At 43.6% G+C, this 18,897-nt stretch overlaps 1 protein-coding gene across 1 annotated transcript in view; it reads right to left on the reverse strand.

The window, feature by feature from the left end:
* The window catches only part of EPS8L2 (EPS8 signaling adaptor L2), a 211,625-nt gene extending 197,120 nt beyond the window's left edge, over positions 1 to 14,505 (reverse strand). The window contains exon 1 of the mRNA XM_073554386.1: positions 14,323 to 14,505. The gene's annotated coding sequence lies outside the window, so the exon portion shown is untranslated. The remainder of the gene's footprint in view (positions 1 to 14,322) is intronic.
* Between the last annotated feature and the right edge of the window lie 4,392 nt (positions 14,506 to 18,897).

The raw sequence follows: 18,897 nt of genomic DNA on the forward strand, positions 1-18,897 counted from the left end.
GCGCAGAAAGGATCGAGACAGCCAGAGAGCTCCTCTGCAGCCAATAGTGACCATGCAGCCACTCGAGTTGGTTGCCCTGCACCATGTGAAGCTGGTTCCAAGCCAGTCAGGCTACATCTATGCTCTTACCATTGTGGACCACTACTCAAGATTCCTGGTAGTTGTGCCTGTCAAAGATCAAACAGCCAGGACAGCAGCCAGAGCCTTTCAACAGCACTTCTGTAGACCACATGGATATCCTGAGCGAGTGCTTACAGATCAAGGTCCCGCCTTTGAGGCAGAAGTGTTCCAGGAATTCTGTAACTTGTATGGTTGTAAGAAGATCCGGACAACGCCGTATCACCCACAGACCAATGGCATGTGTGAGAAGATGAACCAGGTAGTGATTGACCTACTGAAGACCTTGCCTTTGGAGGAGAGGAATCTGTGGCCAGAAAAGTTGCCTGATCTGGTAGACCTCTAAAACCACATTCCTGTGAATTCCACCAACTGTACTCCAGCATACCTAATGAGAGCGAGGCCTGGTAAACTGCCTATTGATTTGGACATGGGAGTCCTTACGCCTGAGGTGACATCACCAGATGCTGACAGGGATACAGACAGGCAGCAACAGTACAGAAGAGTACAAGAATGTGTGGAAAAGAGTTTAGCTCAGGCAAGACGAAAGCAAGAAAGGCACTACAATCAGCATGCACCTGCAGTTCCCTTGTCACCAGGAGAACAAGTCCTCAAGAGGAAAAGAAGACTGCATAAGCTGGATGATCAATGGGAAGCTGAACCTTATACCATTCTGCCCTCAAATTTTGACAATACCAAGGTATGCCTTATTAGTAAAGATGGAGGAGAAACATCAACAGCAATATCAAGAGATCATTTGAAATTATGCCCTGATTAGCTAAAAGAAAGAATGGAAGAACAAGATAACATCCAACCCATAGAAGAAGAAAAGGTCAGCACCATACTTGGAGAATTCCCTGCTAATTGGACTAAAGTAAATGATGCACTAGTGGTGCCAGTGTTGACCTTTCCCAAATTGGTAGCACAGGAAGAAGTGACTCAAGTAAATCCTGAAGATCAGGAAAATCAGGCAGCAGATGCCACACCAGCAGTGGAGCCGGAGAACCCTCGCCCTGCCAGTGGTGAACCTGTTATGCCCATGGTGAGTAAGAGTTCACAGACAATCTAGTATCCCTGTGTTACATAGAACCACCAGTAGTGTATCCAGTACGTTACACACCACACCAGTATTATGCAGGTCTACCCGTACTACACAAGGTATACCATCCATCAGATATCGTATCTAGCTAAGTTTATGTAAATGTTGAAATTGTGTATATATGTAACTGTTTTAAAGTTTTGTGCCTACAGGTAACCTGTAAGAGTTTCCTTTGAATTTTCCAGTTTGTTTTATGGACATTGTACCAGAGGACTTGTGTGGTTACCAACTTGTATATAGTTCACCATTTGCCCAGGAATGGACCATGGACATTGATGCTTGGACTTGTCATCATAGGACTGTTTTTGGAGCTTGTGGTTTTTGTACATTTTTCATTTTTTTAAAACCTTGTACAACTATATTTGTTATATGTTCATATGTTTTCATGTTTTGTTCAGCCCAGGAGTGCTGTCTTGCACTAGGGGGGAATGTGGCGCCCCCAGGAGTATGGCCGCCACAGTGGCTTTGCCTTCCTCCAGGGAGGGTAATGCCAGGCTTGGAAGCAGTGAAGGGTCTCTCTCGCAGTTAACCTATACATGCAACACAGTTCCACTCCAGGCCAGCAAGGGGGACTCTGAACCAGAATTGAAGGGAGGATTGCTCTCTGAGGGCCAAGAGGAAGGAGTGGTCAGTTAGTGTGAGGAGGTCCACGTGTGCAGACGTGTGGAGAGAAGTTGGAGGTTGAGCTGAGGAAAGAGAGCTCCCTCACAGTGAGAGCGCATGAACTGTAGCCTGGTCTCCACAGTTGTATGGATACTAATAGTCCTGCAACAGACACCAGAGGAGTAGGAGGCTGTAAATGCCCTACTCCCATCTAAGACTCGGAGGCACAACAGTACGAAGTGAACCAAGAGTGGAATAGCGGCTACTGCTGTCTGCCTTACGAGGAGTGCTAGTAGAAGAGAATTAGGAGGAACTTCAGTGTAACTCAGTACTAGGAGTACTTCACCCTTAAAGGCGCCAAAAAGGAGACTGCACAGCCCATCTGCTGAGAGAGAATCCCTGAGCTGCTTCCAGGCTAGCCTGCTCCAGTACCATCTGTAATCAGGACCCTGGACTGCATTTATCAAGTAAAGGTACAGAAATTGCACCCTGCTGTGTCTTTGTCTGCTTCCTACCCTTCCGGCACTGCTACATCCCCATGCCAACCACATATACACTGCCCTGGGACTACAGCTTCACCTGTGGGGAGCTTTCACATCTTGGCTGCACCATACCATCAGTCCCAGTGGATCTGCATGCAGCGTCGGCTTAACATCTCACTTGCCGAGCACCACAGGTGGCGTCACAAACTATTCCATTAACTACATTCCACCATTTCAATTTCCCCATTTTTTGGGCGCCCAGGGCCACGGACCGGGTCACCGATGCTGTGACACATCCCGCTGACATCGGCCCGGTACCGAGTACCCCACCGCCCTGGGAGGGCGACCCACCTTCACTTATGCATTTTTATATATAAATGAGAGCTAGTTCTTCACACATCATCCGATCAGCACCCACCTGCCATTGTGTTGAACTTTTGAATCAGTATGATCGAATCGTCAGGGTGTCTTGTGTCAGAGGGTCAGTGGCAGAACCTGAAGTTCATGGGACCCAATGCAAAATCTCCAACAGGGACCCCAACTGTAATGGGTCTTATAATAGTTTCAATGTATCCTTATAGGCCAAAAGGACCTTTTGGGCCCCCCACCCACCTAAACTCCAGGGCCCATGTGGTTAGACAATCACTGCAGCCAAGATAGTAATGCCCCTGCTGCGGATACTGATATCACCTGCATGTCAAATTTTGGATACCACTTGGTTCTCCTGTTGCAAATAAATGTAGTGTCTTGTTGTTTTAGGCTTGAATCTGGAATTACATGAGGAATAAGCTTGCTATTTATAGACAGATATACTTTGCATATCTATCAGTTGCACTAAAAAGAATGGGTATGGTAATGGGCACACAATCATGCACAAGTTATGATAGCGCAGCATGTGTTAGGGTATGTTTCCATGGTCAGTATTGGCAGCGCTTTGGACGCAGCTCCTTCCAAAGTGCTGCCGGTTTTTGTTCACGCAGTGATTCCGCATGTGTTCATTGAACCGTGAGGAATCACCGCATCCTATACATTGGACTGGGATATTAATGTTGTGGAAAGATGCGCCGCATGTCCGGATACGCAGGTCTGCTGCCTGCGTCTTTGTACGCATAGTGAAGATGGGATTTCATAAAATCCCCTCCACTATGCAGTAACATCTGGCTGCTGCGGATTGGACGCTGCGGCTGTATGCAGCATCCAATCCGCAGCAAATACGCCACGTGGAAACATACCCTTATAGAGCCACACAAATCATGTACTTAACCCCTTCATGACCGGAGGTATTTTCGGTTTTGCGTTTTCATTTTTTACTCCCCTTCTTCTCAGAGCCATAACTTTTTTATTTTTCCGTCAAGGGCTTGTTTTTGCGGAACAAGTTGTACTTTTGATCAATACCATTGGTTTTACCATATTGTGTACTAGAAAAGGGGAAAAAATTCCAAGTGCCATGGAAATTGCAAAATGCAATTCCACACTTGTTTTTTGTTTGGCTTTTTTACTAGGTTTAGTAAATGCTTAAACTGTCCTGCCATTATGATTCTCCAGGTCATTACGAGTTCATAGACACCAAACATGCCTAGGTTATTTTTTATCTAAGTGGTGAAAAAAAATTCCAAACTTTCTTAAAAAAAAAATTTGCGCCATTTTCCGATACCCATAGCGTCTACATTTTCCGTGATCTCAGGTTGGGTCAGGGCTTATTTTTTACGAGCCGCACCGAGCTAGCGTTTTTAATGATACCATTTTGGTGCAGCTACGATCTTTTGATCGCCCGTTATTGCATTTTAATGCAATGTCGCGGCAACCAAAAAAAGTGATTCTGGCGTTTTTACTTTTTTTCTCGCTACTCCATTTAGAGATCAGGTTAATCCTTTTATTTATTGATAGATCGGGCGATTCTGAATGTGGTGATACCGAACATGTGTATGTGTGATATTATTTTTACTGTTTTATTTTGAATGGGGCGAAAGGGGGGTCATTTGAACTTTCATATTTTTTTTTTTTTTTTTTTTTAATATTTTTAGAAACTTTTTTTTTTACTTTAGCCATGCTTCAATAGTCTCCACGGGAGAATAGAAGCTGCCATAACCCGACTGGCTCTGCTACACAGAGGTGATGATCAGATCGCCTCTATGTAGTAGAATTACTCACTTGCTATGAGCACCGAACACCAGGTGGCTCTCACCGCAAGCCTGCAGTGATAACCATACAGGACTCCAAGAGACCTCTGGTTGTCATGCCAACCCACCGGTGACCCGTGATCATGTAACGGGGGTCATCGGTGGGTGGGTTTCCGGCCCGATGGCCGGAAGCGCCAGTTAAATGCCGCTGTCAGCGGGTTAATAGCTGCAGGTGGATCGCGATTCCAACCGCAGCTATTCCGGGCAAGATGTGGGCTCACCGCTATAGCCTACATCAAAGGGAGGGAGTCTAACATCGACATACATTTACGCCCAACATCGGAAAGGGCATTAAGGGCTTGTCCGGTAAAGATAGCTCATCACGTTATCATCACTAGTAGAAGTGATAACTTGTTAATTGTTAGAGGTACGATCACTAAGAAAGATGATAACTTGTTGATTGTTAGAGGTATGACCACTAAGACAGGTGATAACTCGTTGATTGGCAGAGGTGCGACCACTAGGAGGGTGATAACTTGTTGATTGGTAGAGGTACGAGCACTAATACAGGTGATAACTTTTTGATTGGTAGAGGTATGACCACTAGGACCAGCACATTCAGCAAATCTGAGAGTGCATCTACAGTGGGGCAAAAAAGTATTTAGTCAGTCAGCAATAGTGCAAGTTCCACCACTTAAAAAGATGAGAGGCGTCTGTAATTTACATCATAGGTAGACCTCAACTATGGGAGACAAACTGAGAAAAAAAAATCCAGAAAATCACATTGTCTGTTTTTTTTTCATTTTAATTGCATATTATGGTGGAAAATAAGTATTTGGTCAGAAACAAGCAATCAAGATTTCTGGCTCTCACAGACCTGTAACTTCTTCTTTAAGAGTCTCCTCTCATTACCTGTAGTAATGGCACCTGTTTAAACTTGTTATCAGTATAAAAAGACACCTGTGCACACCCTCAAACAGTCTGACTCCAAACTCCACTATGGTGAAGACCAAAGAGCTGTCAAAGGACACCAGAAACAAAATTGTAGCCCTGCACCAGGCTGGGAAGACTGAATCTGCAATAGCCAACCAGCTTGGAGTGAAGAAATCAACTGTGGGAGCAATAATTAGAAAATGGAAGGCATACAAGACCACTGATAATCTCCCTCGATCTGGTGCTCCACGCAAAATCCCACCCCGTGGGGTCAGAATGATCACAAGAACGGTGAGCAAAAATCCCAGAACCATGCGGGGGGACCTAGTGAATGAACTGCAGAGAGCTGGGACCAATGTAACAAGGCCTACCATAAGAAACACACTACGCCACCATGGACTCAGATCCTGCAGTGCCAGACGTGTCCCACTGCTTAAGCCTGTATATGTCCGGGCCCGTCTGAAGTTTGCTAGAGAGCATTTGGATGATCCAGAGGAGTTTTGGGAGAATGTCCTATGGTCTGATGAAACCAAACTGGAACTGTTTGGTAGAAACACAACTTGTCGTGTTTGGAGGAAAAAGAATACTGAGTTGCATCCATCAAACACCATACCTACTGTAAAGCATGGTGGTGGAAACATCATGCTTTGGGGCTGTTTCTCTGCAAAGGGGCCAGGACGACTGATCCGGGTACATGAAAGAATGAATGGGGCCATGTATCGTGAGATTTTGAGTGCAAACCTCCTTCCATCAGCAAGGGCATTGAATATGAAACGTGGCTGGGTCTTTCAACATGACAATGATCCAAAGCACACCGCCAGGGCAACGAAGGAGTGGGTTTGTAAGAAGCATTTCAAGGTCCTGGAGTGGCCTAGCCAGTCTCCAGATCTCAACCCTATAGAAAACCTTTGGAGGGAGTTGAAAGTCCGTGTTGCCAAGCGAAAAGCCAAAAACATCACTGCTCTAGAGGAGATCTGCATGGAGGAATAGGCCAACATACCAACAACAGTGTGTGGCAACCTTGTGAAGACTTACAGAAAACGTTTGACCTCTGTCATTGCCAACAAAGGATATATCACAAAGTATTGAGATGAAATTTTGTTTCTGACCAAATACTTATTTTCCACCATAATATGCAAATAAAATGAAACAAAAACAGACAATGTGATTTTCTGGATTTTTTTTTCTCAGTTTGTCTCCCATAGTTGAGGTCTACCTATGATGTAAATTACAGACGCCTCTCATCTTTTTAAGTGGTGGAACTTGCACTATTGCTGACTGACTAAATACTTTTTTGCCCCACTGTATATAGGGTAAAAATAAGCAAAAAAAATTGCAATACCCTGGCCCAGCATTGACTTTAGTACTCAGTGACAGCTACACCAGATCAGTACGAACTTCCTTGACCGGCGCTCGAATTACAGCATTCTGGCATCCAGGGTGCCTCTTGCAATTGCTTGGGCCCTCGAGACGACATGACATTGGATAAAGCCTTTAAACTGGGCATCCTGGTTGACTCTTGTGAGTACTAGAAGGAAAAAGATCATCACAGTGTTTAAAAAAATTATGTGCTTGAGGAAGGGACTTGTTGTCCAGACTTGTTGAGCTAGGAACCTCCGCACCACAAAAGAAAATGTGACTGTATGTCCTGTTGCATTTAGGCTATGTGCACACGTAGATTTTGGTCCTGCGGATTTTTCCGCACGGATTTGTCAAAATCCACAGGTAAAATCTCAGGTCAAAAGACCTGCGGTTTACCTGTGGATTAGCCTGTGGTTTAGCCCTGCGGTTTCACACCTCTACAATGGAGAAGGTGTGAAATCGCAGTGGAATCCGCACAAAGAATTGACATGCTGCGGATTTGAACCCGCAGAAAATCCGTGCGGAAAAATCCGCAGCATGTGCACAGCGTTTTTCAGTTTACCATTGAAAACAATGGTACTGTACAATGCATCTAAATCTGCTGCGGACCCACAGCTTCTGAAATGCTGCGGATCCGCATCAGAATCCGCACCGTGTGCACATAGCCTTATAGTTTATTCTGCTCTGGCAAGGAGTCAAAAATAGTTACGGTCCAACGTTTCGACAGGGAGCGTTCTTTGTCAAGGACATCAGTTGCGGGTGCAGGTAGGCAGAAGTCTACTAGGGCTCTACTAGATTTCTGCCTACCTGCACCCACAACAGATGTCCTTGACAAAGAACACTCCCTGTCAAAACGTTGAACCATATCTGTTTTTGCCGGATCAAAATTAACTTACAGCAAGACCAACGGTCTAATTTTCTTTTGTGGTGCTGAGGTTCCTACCTCATCTTGTGAGAACCAGGCCATGTCATGACATCACAGAGGAGTAAGTGATTGCAAGATGCTCCCAGTGTGCCAACAGTCCAGTGCTGACCAAGGAAGTCCACCCTGCCTTAAGGTCCCGTTACATTTAGCAATGCACCAGCGATCCCGACAACGATACGACCCGGTCAGGATCGCTGGTGCATCGCTATTTCTTCCCTGGTCCTGTGGACTTTTTTTGATGCATCGCTAAATGGTCGCTAGTGAGCTGCCAAACAGGCAGATCTCACCAGCGACGCAGCAGCCCGTCGGCGGTCGTTACTTACCTGTCAGACGCAGCGATGATGACGTCTTCCGCCTGCGTCCATGTGTCGCTCGTCGGCGCCAGCGGGAAGCCAGCGAGAAGAAAATGGCCCTGGACGTTCTTGCGCGATCAGCGATATCCAGCGGGGAGCCGGGTCGCAGGTACGTGTCACATGTAGCCATATCACTGTTGCGTCACAAAATTGGTGACGCTTTAGCGATCTCGCTATGTGTGAAGGGGGCTTTTGTCTGACTGCCGTTTAGTACCAAAGGGCACGCCGCATAAGGGTAGCACAAGTCTTTTTGCTCATTATTAATATATACTGTAGGAATAGCTTTCAGCCAAACAAGTCTGCATGGCTAGCTTCAGAATAATAGGATGGCCGCAAGACAACCAGCAACTAGATCTCTGTCTATTATTATGTCTTTGTGAATGAGTAATAACAATGTTGGATCAATATCAAAAATGTCAAAAAAATCAGAGAGGACCCAACCCGCTATGCATCTCAAAGGCACATTCTTATGGATTAGACAGGGGGAAGCCATGCATGATCTAATCACACTCAGAAAACTGAATGAGTGAAGAGCTTTTCCCTAAATCCTTTTTTCTTAGAGTATTGTAATCTACACATATTACTCTGCCGTAACAGGAGAAGGTTTGTGAGATTTGCCCCTTCAGATTGTCTTCATGTAAGGACAAAAAAAAGTTATAAAACTGATGCGACACAGAAAAGGGTGAATGGGTTAAACAAGTGGTCGCCTGAAGGTTACGTAACCTCTACCTGGCACCGCTGAATGAGCGCTGTGACATTAGGATTGCCACACTCGCATTCCGCAGCCTCCGCGCTGACGGCACGTTCAGGAGCTCTCAATAATGGATCAGGAATTTAAACCTATTCACGTGTAAGGCCTTGTGTGACTAAACCTCTAATTAGGTTTGGCTTCTCGGCATTTTTTTTTTGTTCCGTACATTTTTCTCGATTGTTGTGATGAATGGTCATTGTTCGGAGCAGCGTCTACTGACATGTTAGACAGTGAAGCACATATAATTATCCTGATGAGTAGCTCAAGCACAATAATAGCAGTGCGTTCTGATATTAGGGAAGCGCTGTAACTGAATCCTGACAACTTCGGACTATCGAAAGTATCTCCTGGAACAACAATCACACAACTTCAGGCAGGACTGGAAAATGCATAGAAGCAGTGACACTGGTCAGTGACTATGGGCCCACTACAGAGAAGGGGCCCAGTACAGGTTAGTCTTATTCCCCCTACTACGGAGTGGATGGACTCTGACGGGACTCCAGAAAATTATAAGTAAAGGAATCGTGAACTTACCCAATGGTCATAGCAATATCATATCAAACTATTTAGATCTTTGCCATTAGGTCCCTCTCTTCTACATATGCCATTGGTTTCAGTTTTAACTTTACACACCTTGGCTGCTATCCATGAGGATATTAATGCTTGTCTAAGGAACGTTCTGCCAAGGTGAATTAACTTGGGCAAATCATCAATATCCGCTGCTGGCAGCTACCTTTACAATTGCTGACTAATGATGTCCCATCTGTGCTTGATGGAGAAAAGTCCAGAGATGCTGCAGGACATGGTAACATGTTTAGACCAAGCACGCTGCTCACAGTAAAACGGGCAACATGCGGCCTGGCAGGGCCTTGTTGAAAAATGGTTTCTGGGACTCTTTGGAGAAATAGCGGTACCACTGGTTCCATGACCAAATCAATGTAACTGTGAGCTGATGGTATACCTCGAATGAAAACTAAAGATGCAGGATACCGTACATTATGCCTCCCCACAACATAATCTCCGGAGAAGGACCAGTGTGACGTTCCGCTGTGAAGGCCTCTTTGTGGCATTGCCCACATGGTCTCCAGACCAATTTCCGACTATCTTTGCATCTAAGACAAAAGCAGGACTCATTGCTGAAGAGGATAGACCTCCATTCCAGCCTCAATTGTTGTCTTACTCTGCACCATGATAACCTATGAGATCGGAAGCGTGAGGTTAATGAAAAGGGCTTCACGAGGGAATGTCACATATATATTCAGCGAGGGAAATAAGTATTGAACATATCGTCAATTTCTAAGTAAGTATATTTCTAAAGGTGCTATTAACCTGAAATTATCCCCAGATGTTGGTAACAACCCATCCAATCCACACAGATAGAAATCAAACCATACATGTCCATAAATTAAGTTATGTGTAATAATGAGAAGGTGCAAAAAGCCATGTAAAGTCCTGACACCAGCTGAATTCTATCAGTAATTAGAAAGCAACCCTGCCACTTAGTGAAAAATAATATCAGCTAGTTCAACTGATGGCCATTAAAAAGGTGTCTCATTAACAAAGTGCCACGCAAGAAACATCTCATGATGGGTAAGACCAATGAGCTGTCTCAAGACCTTTGCAACCTTATTATTGCAAAACATACAGATGGCATTTGTTACAGAAGAATTTCTAAACTACTAAAGGGTCCAGTGAGCACTGTTGGAGCCATAATCCAGAAGTGGAAAGAACATCATTTCACCATAAACCAGCCATGACAAGATTTTCCCAGCAATATTTTAGACAGAGGAGTGAAAAGTATTATCAGAAGAGATGTCCAAGAGCCAAGAACCTCCTTAGGAAAGCTATAGAAAGACCTGGAATCAGCAGGAACAAGTGTTTCAAAGAAAATAATAAGTAATGCACGCAACCTCCATGGCCTGTATGTACGCTCACCACACAAGACTCCATTGCTGAACAAAATGCATGTTCAAGCGCGTTTAAAGTTTGCTCAACAACATTTACACACACCCGTGAAATACTGGGAGAATATAGTCCGTTCAGATGAGACCAAAATATAACTCTTTAGATGCCATAATACACACCATGTTTGGAGGCCAAAAGGCACTGCATATCACCCCATTAACACCATACCAACAGTGAAGTTTGGATGTGGGAACATCATGATGTGGGGCTGGTTTTCATCATAAGGCACTGGCAAACTTCATATGAGTGAAGGAAGGATGAATTGACAAATGTACCAAAGACATTCTTAATAAATATGTGCTGCCATCTACCGGGATGATTAAGCTGAAATGAAGGTGGACATTTCACACAGCCAAGGAAGCTCTCAATTAGTTTCAGAGTAAGACAAGAAAGCTGTTAGAATGGCCAAGCCAATCACCTGACATGAATCCAATTGAAAATGTATGGAAAGAACTAAAGCTCAGAGTTAATAAAAGGAGCTCTTGGAAATTTCAGTATTTGAAGACTGTGTAGGAGTATGGGAAAAACTCATACATGAGCAATGCATGCGACTAGTTTCTCCATACAGGAGGCGTCATGAAGCTGTAATCACCAACGAAGGCTTTTGTATGAACTATTAAATACATTTCAGGAAGTGTGTTCAATACCTTTTCCCTTTTCCTTTCAACTACTAGATTCTCACTAGTTCTTTACATGACAGCAGGCTTAATACTGGTAATTGTATTTTAAACTCAAACCCTGTTGATCCAGATGATACAGGTTCAATTGGAATCAAAGGGTTCATGATAATTGACATGCCATAGTAGTCTACTTTGAGACAACTCCATGATGTCAGTATCCCAAAAGCCATTTGAACAAGAACTGTGGAACCTGAGGTCTGTCGGTCGCACTGGACAGCTGCTTAAATGTCTATCTCTCTATGAATAACTGACAAACAGGAGCAGTAGTCAATCTACTGGGTCAAAAAGATCCATTTGTGACTCCGTGAACTCTGAAGAGCTACTACTCAGCCATAATATTTCACCACTGACATCCTTGTTGCCACCATTTTAGTTGTGTGAGCCCCGGGAATGTACTAATCCTTTGTAACCTCAAGGAGGCACCACACGTGATAGGACCACAAGTATGGTACACAATCCAATCACGTATGGCTGAAAATGGTCATATCTCACTCACTAAAGTTAGCGTAATAGCGGAAATACTTGTAACAATAAACCAGACCACAACCTTTCTTCTGCCACTCAAGAATAGAAAATAAAAATCACAATTTCAGTGGTTCCGATGGATAAGAACTGGGCAGATCAATGTTGGTGGAGGCCACTGGGCAAAAGATCTGATGGAAGCTCCCATCTTACTTCTGGGACCTGATATGATCCTTGCCTACAGTCACCTGGATGTGCATGTTCTTTTAAATGAAGTCTCCCCAAATATATCTATTATATACTGTAGATGTGATCGTTCCCAATTCAGCATGATGTGGGTAAGAACACATGGCTTTTCCAACTTGGGATTACCAGTCCTAGTTTTGATTTGACCAAACTGCTCCCCAAAGTGGAGAAGGCTCCAAGCTTTAATGCCCTATTTGGCCTCCCTGTAATTCTGCCATGGGTATCATCACTAAATAACACTGAATTACTTTTTCCACGTAACTCCAATGGTGAGGATGGTATCCACTTAAAGGGACAATGTCAAACCTGCATAAAACAAGACTATAAACCCGAAAATAAGTAGACTTGTTCATTACAGGGTCTCAGCTTACTATGGAACCGTATTTCTGTTAGGCAGTTTTGATCACTTATACCTATGAAAATAAACTAATATTTACAGTCCATAAAATCATTGCACTCGATGAACGAACGTTTTGTTTAGACAGGCCGATAGTCAGGATGTCTCATTTCCCGATTATTGGGTCATCTACGTGATCCTTCCATAACCTCTAATGACGCTGATATCTTTATTAGTCCAGGCTCACACTGTGCGAGGGCTTTCCTGCTCCTAACCGTGCTATTACCATCATAAAAATGCATTTTCGATTGTTTTACTGCCTGAGACATACTACTAGAATTTCTTCTGCTGAAGTGCCATGTACAATGCAAAACTATCCTACTTGTTTTTTTAGACTTTTCGGTATTGAATTTAGAGGGGAAGAGTCAACTAAAACAAACATTACAGCTTCAGAGCATGCTGCGTATTTAAAGGGGTTGTCCTATAAACAACACATATCATCTATTCACAGGAGAGAGAGGATAAATGCACGATCGCTGGGGCCAAAACTCCAAATTATGTTCCAAAATCCATCTCAAAATTGCAGTTTTCAATAATGTAACAAATGAGACCATTCAATGCACCTATTGTACTGCAGCCGAATACAACAGCCGCAAAATTACTTCCAAAAATGACCTTTTTACAAATGCATATTATTTTTTTGTTTATTATGCATTGCTTTTATAGCGCCATCATATTCTGACATCATCATCTCTGTCCCCATTGGGGCTCAAAATCTAAATTCCCTATCTGTATGGTTTTGGAGGAAAGTGATGCAAACAAGGGGAGACCATACAAATTCCTTGCTGGTGTTATCCTTGGTAGGATCTGATCCCAGGACCCAAACACTGCAAGACTACAGTGCTAATCACTGAGCCACCGTGCTGCCAACCCATAATGCATATTTTCTTTTAGTGTTATTTTAGGTTTAGGTTAAAGGGGTTGTCCGATGAAAACAAGTTATCACATGTCCACAGAATAGGTGATACCTTAGTGATTGTGGGGGTCCGCACCGATCGGCAGATGGGGGAATTTTTATCCCCAACGGGGGGGGGGCCTGCTATACTCGTTGCAAAATTCAGCAGCAGGTCAGATGCCCGACCTCCGATCCATTCATTCTTTATGGAGCTGCCGAAAAAAGTTGAGCACAGCGCTTGCCAGTCCCAGTGAGCAGTGGTCGGGCCTGTGCTCTGCGGATCTATTCTAATGGGCATAAAAGTTCCAATTCTGCTGATCAATACTGGACCCAGACAGACCACACCGATCAATGAGTGATCACCTATCCTTGTGTTCCCCCTTTAATAACCATATAACGTTGCCATTCATATGAAGCACGTTACGCTGAACAGGTGCCCCCCTTATCCGCCTCCATCTGCATCTCCCCCATCCCTATATGCTTACACCTACATCGTACCATTCTGTAACACCGAGGCCAGTCTTTACTATCACTTTACCAAACACCCTGCCAGAGCTTTCAGTGATGAACACAACAGAAACAGCACGGGGCACAGGTAGTGCCAGGTTCGCTCTCATGTTACTCGCAGTCCTGCCAAGGGGCCCATTAAGGAGCAGATAAAGCAAGTGACAACCTCTTCCCCACCATGAATACAATTATGGGATTCTTCCATTTATTGCACCGAAGTCAGATAACTAATATTTTTGTGTGCCGTCCTGTCATTCTCTGTCCCATCAGATACATGTGTGACATATTTCTGTACATCACAGATGTGGAGTCGTAGACACTTTCGAGCGTGCTATTTTTGCAGCGTTGCATTTTGTCAATGTTCTACGCGTCATATCTATAATAAAAGGGGCCGCTTTAAATAATGTTGTTAGATGGGTACTCACCGTCCAAACTTTGCTGCCTCCTGTACCTTGATGCACCCTCTTTTAAATTCCAGCAGATGCCCCCCAAAAAAGAGTTGTCGCCGGTGGTGTAAGGTTAAGGTCTCCCCTCTTGCTGTCACTTTGTGTAGGTATCACTAAACGGTCTCTGGTCGTGGTCTGATGGCAGGTGAATGTTTCACTGTGTACAAACCGAGGTGGAGCTAAACCAGAAGGACAGGTCTAGTGATCCAGGGAGGGGACGCCCATGTGTCAGCCCTGTCCTGGGCCTGTGACTAGACAAGAGACTATGTGTGTGACGCCGGGAGGATGAAAACATTGTTTCCACTTCGCTGTTCATTTAGAAACAATGTTTGTATAATGAAGAGTACGGGCGGCCATACACGGAGGAGCACCTAGCCTTACAGAAGAGCCGCTACATTGTATAACACGGCCGAATATCTGATACTCTCCATCCTACGTCCTCTTCGGGTGACGTGAACCGTTCACGTCAATCATCGCACGGGAGTGACATGTTGTGTTGTGTACGTCACGGCGATGATTCAGAAAAGGACGCGATGCTTTATCTGCATGTCGCCCATACCAAAGGGAAGAAAGAAAAGGAAGTGATAGGAACGCAGCAGACTTACGCGATGATAACGTGCACAATCTCGTTAAATCCACCATCAATTAAGCCAACCTGAAATTAACCCCTCAGCGACCTTTGATCTTTAAGGGTTAATTCCCTCAATAATTTTACATACCAAATGGCTGGTACACTAATTTATCAAAGGCTTTGAAATGTCGAGGATGGGCAAAACAAATGCAGCGACTTTTGATGTTTTCACATAAGTTTCGGCCAAAATGGGCATACAGGCACGAAGGAAATAAGTATTTGATCCCTTGCTGATTTTGTAAGTTTGACCACTGACAAAGACATGAACAGTCTATAATTTAAGGGAAGGTTAATTTTAACTCTGAGAGATAGAATATCAAAAATAAAATCCAGAAAATCACATTTTATAAATTATATACATTTATTTGCATTTTGCAGTGAGAAATAAGTATTTGATCCCCTACCAACCAATAAGAGTTCTGGCTCCTACAGACCAGTTAGATGCTCCTAGTCAACTCGTTACCTGCACTAAAGACAACTGTCTTACATAGTCACCTTTATAAAAGACTCCTGTCCACAGACTCAATCAGTCAGACTCTAACCTCTACAACATGGGCAAGACCAAAGAGCTTTCTACGGATGTCAGGGACAAGATCATAGCACTGCACAAAGCTGGAATGGGCTACAAAACCATAAATAAGACGATGGGCGAGAAGGAGACAACTGTTGGTGCAATAGAAAGAAAATAGAAGAAATACAAAATAACTGTCAATCTACATTGATCTGGGGCACTATGCAAAATCTCCTTGTGGGCTATCCTTGATCTTAAGTAATGTGAGAGATCAGCCTAAAACTACACAGGGGAACGTGTTATTGATATCAAGGCAGCTGGGACCACAGTCACCAAAAAAACCATTGGTAACACATTATGCCATGAAGGTTTAAAATCCTGCAGTGCTGGCAAGGTCTCCCTGCTCAAGAAGGCACATGTGCAGGCCCATCTGAAGTTTGCCAATGAACACCTGGATGATTCTGTGAGTGATTGGGAGAAGGTGCTGTGGTCAGATGAGACAAAAATTGAGCTCTTTGGCATTAACTCAACTCGCCATGTTTGGAGGAAGAGAAATGCTGCCTATGACCCACAGAACACCTTCCTCACTGTCAAGCATGGAGGTGGAAACATTATGTTTTGGGGGTGTTTCTCTGCTAAGGGCACAGGACTACTTCACGGCATCAATGGGAGAATGGATGGAGCCATGTACCGTAAAATCCTCAGTGACAACCTCCTTCCCTGCGCCAGAACATTAAAAATGGGTCATGGCTGGGTCTTTCAGCAAGACAATGACCCAAAACATACAGCCAGGGCAACAAAGGAGTGGCTCAAATAGAAGCACATTAAGGTCATGGAGTGGCCTAGCCAGTCTCCAAACCTTAATCCCATAGAAATCTTATGGAGAGAGTTGAAGCTCCGAGTTGCCAAGCGACAGACTCAAAATCTTAATAATTTAGAGATGATCTGCAAAAAGGAGTGGAGCAAAATTCCCCCTGACATGTGAGCAAACCTCATCATCAACTACAAAAAACATCTGACTGCTGTGCCTGCCAACAAGGGTTTTGCCACCAAATATTAAATCTTGTTTGCCAGAGGGATCAAATACTTATTTCTCACTTCAAAATGCAAATAAATTTATATAATTTATACAATGTGATTTTCTGAATTTTATTTTTGATATTCCATCTCTGAGTTAAAATTAACCTTCCCTTAATATTATAGACTGTTCATGTCTTTGTCAGTGGGCAAACTTACAAAATCAGCAATGGATCAAATAACTATTTCCTTCACTGTAGCTATGGTGGGACAGGAGCGTGATGATGCCCACTTGTATATATCCCATCTCCAAGATCCTATCTCAATTTGTAGTAGGTGTAATAATAACATCACCAAATATCTCCAATTAGAAATATAGTACAGTTCTTCTGATTAGCTATGTCACTTACCCTGTGTACAGGGCATTGCAATAGCTTAGGTATCCATAGTTACAACCATTCATATAGTGGCAGTTAGTTAGGTCTTAGTGGTCATAACCATGGATACCTAAGCTACTGCAATGCGCACCACATGGGGTAAGCGACACAGGTTATCAGGAGAACTATGCTATATTTCTAATTGGAGGTATTTGCTAAAATTATTATTACACCTACTACATAATGGGATAGGATCTTGATGATGGAGTACCCCTTCAAGATTTGCGACGAGGCATACACCACTTTTAAGATACTCGTTATTCATTAGGAGGCATGTGGCTATTATTGAATCAAGCAATCAGGCAACTCTAACTTGAGCATGGCCCCTCATCAAAACTGGTATGACTAACACTGGTTTTGATGAATCAGGACCATAGTCTTTGTATCATAATATATCACCTTATTGTCATCTTTCTTTCCTTTTGTTGCTAATTCGTGCAGTGGGGGACAAATCAGGGTGGAATCAGTATCCTGCCCCTTCTGGCAGAAGACAATATAAAACCTTCATGCTTCCCTCCAGAATGAGTCTTTCCTTGCCACTGCAGAAACTCTGCTCCTTACCAGACAAGAAAGACAGAAACTTATTTGTATTGGTTGCTTTGCAGTGAATAAAGGATCATTATGCAGAGAACTGGCTGTGTGCCTAGCACTCAGCACATTATTTGGAGGGCTTTCCACCTTTGAGGAACAATTTTTGTTATTTTTTTTTCTTAAATGCTTGTAATTGGGGCTAAAAGTCATTTTTGCAAGGTTTTTAATTGAAAATTTTGCACCATTTGCCTTCTCTACAGCCTCTGTATTGCTAGCTGCAGAATGAGTTAACTGTGAATCTGTCAGCGAGCCTACAATAGAACAGGGAGTTTGTAATACTTTTTTTTTTTTTCTGAGCTTCTATCAGCAGCTTTATGTCCAAAGACCACATCAAAGTTGAATATGCAGGAGAACAAAGAGTCTGTAAAAGCAAAATGGTGCAAAATTTTCAGCCCCCAAATATTTGCATTTAAGGAAAAAAATAAGTCCTCAGAGGTGAACAATCCTTTAAAAACGATGTGGCACAATACTATGCCACCTAAAGTACATAAAAATGATCTTGACCGAAAAATTAAGCCAATGACCCCCACATGGTTATTTATTAAATAAAATAGGAACTAAAGAGACCCACCATACTAACAAATCAGTGCTACTATATACAATTCTCACACGTTTCGCCAGTATGTCGGCTTCATCAGGGGAATAACCCCAAGACCAATGAATGATCACTGATGCAAAGGTACATATACAGGAACAGCATCAAAGTCTACAGTGCTATCGTTGCTTTTACATTTGGTAAAAGTCACATTTTTGGCGCATCTCACTCCATTCATCCACCGTTGTAGGGTTTCTAGAGGAAGTATAAATTTTTGTGATTTTTTTTTATAAAAAGGACTAGCTGAAGAGCCCGGCGCTGCCCGGGCATAGTAACTAACTGTGGTTAGTAATAGAAAATTATAATTATCCTCCATCCTATAGTCCCGTGCCCATATACCCATCATACATATCCACGATCCAATAGGCCCGTGCCCATATACCCATCATACATATCCTCCATCCCATAGTCGAATGCCCATATACCCATCACACATCCTCCATCCCATAGTCCCGTGCCCATATACCCATCACACATCCTCCATCCCATAGTCCCATGCCCATATACATATCCGCCATCCCATAGTTCCATGCCCATATACCCGTCATACATATCCTCCATCCCATAGTCCAGTGCCCATATACCCATCACACATCCTCCATCCCATAGTCCCGTGCCCATATACATATCCGCCATCCCATAGTCCCGTGCCCATATACCCATCATACACATTCTCCATCCCATAGTCCCGTGCCCATATACATATCCTCCATCCCATAGTCCCGTGCCCATATACCCGTCATACATATCCTCCATCCCATAGTCCGGTGCC

Source organism: Dendrobates tinctorius, unplaced genomic scaffold (genome assembly GCF_039654945.1).
Source record: "Dendrobates tinctorius isolate UK_male_01 unplaced genomic scaffold, ASM3965494v1 ptg000211l, whole genome shotgun sequence".
Lineage (NCBI taxonomy): Eukaryota > Metazoa > Chordata > Amphibia > Anura > Dendrobatidae > Dendrobates > Dendrobates tinctorius.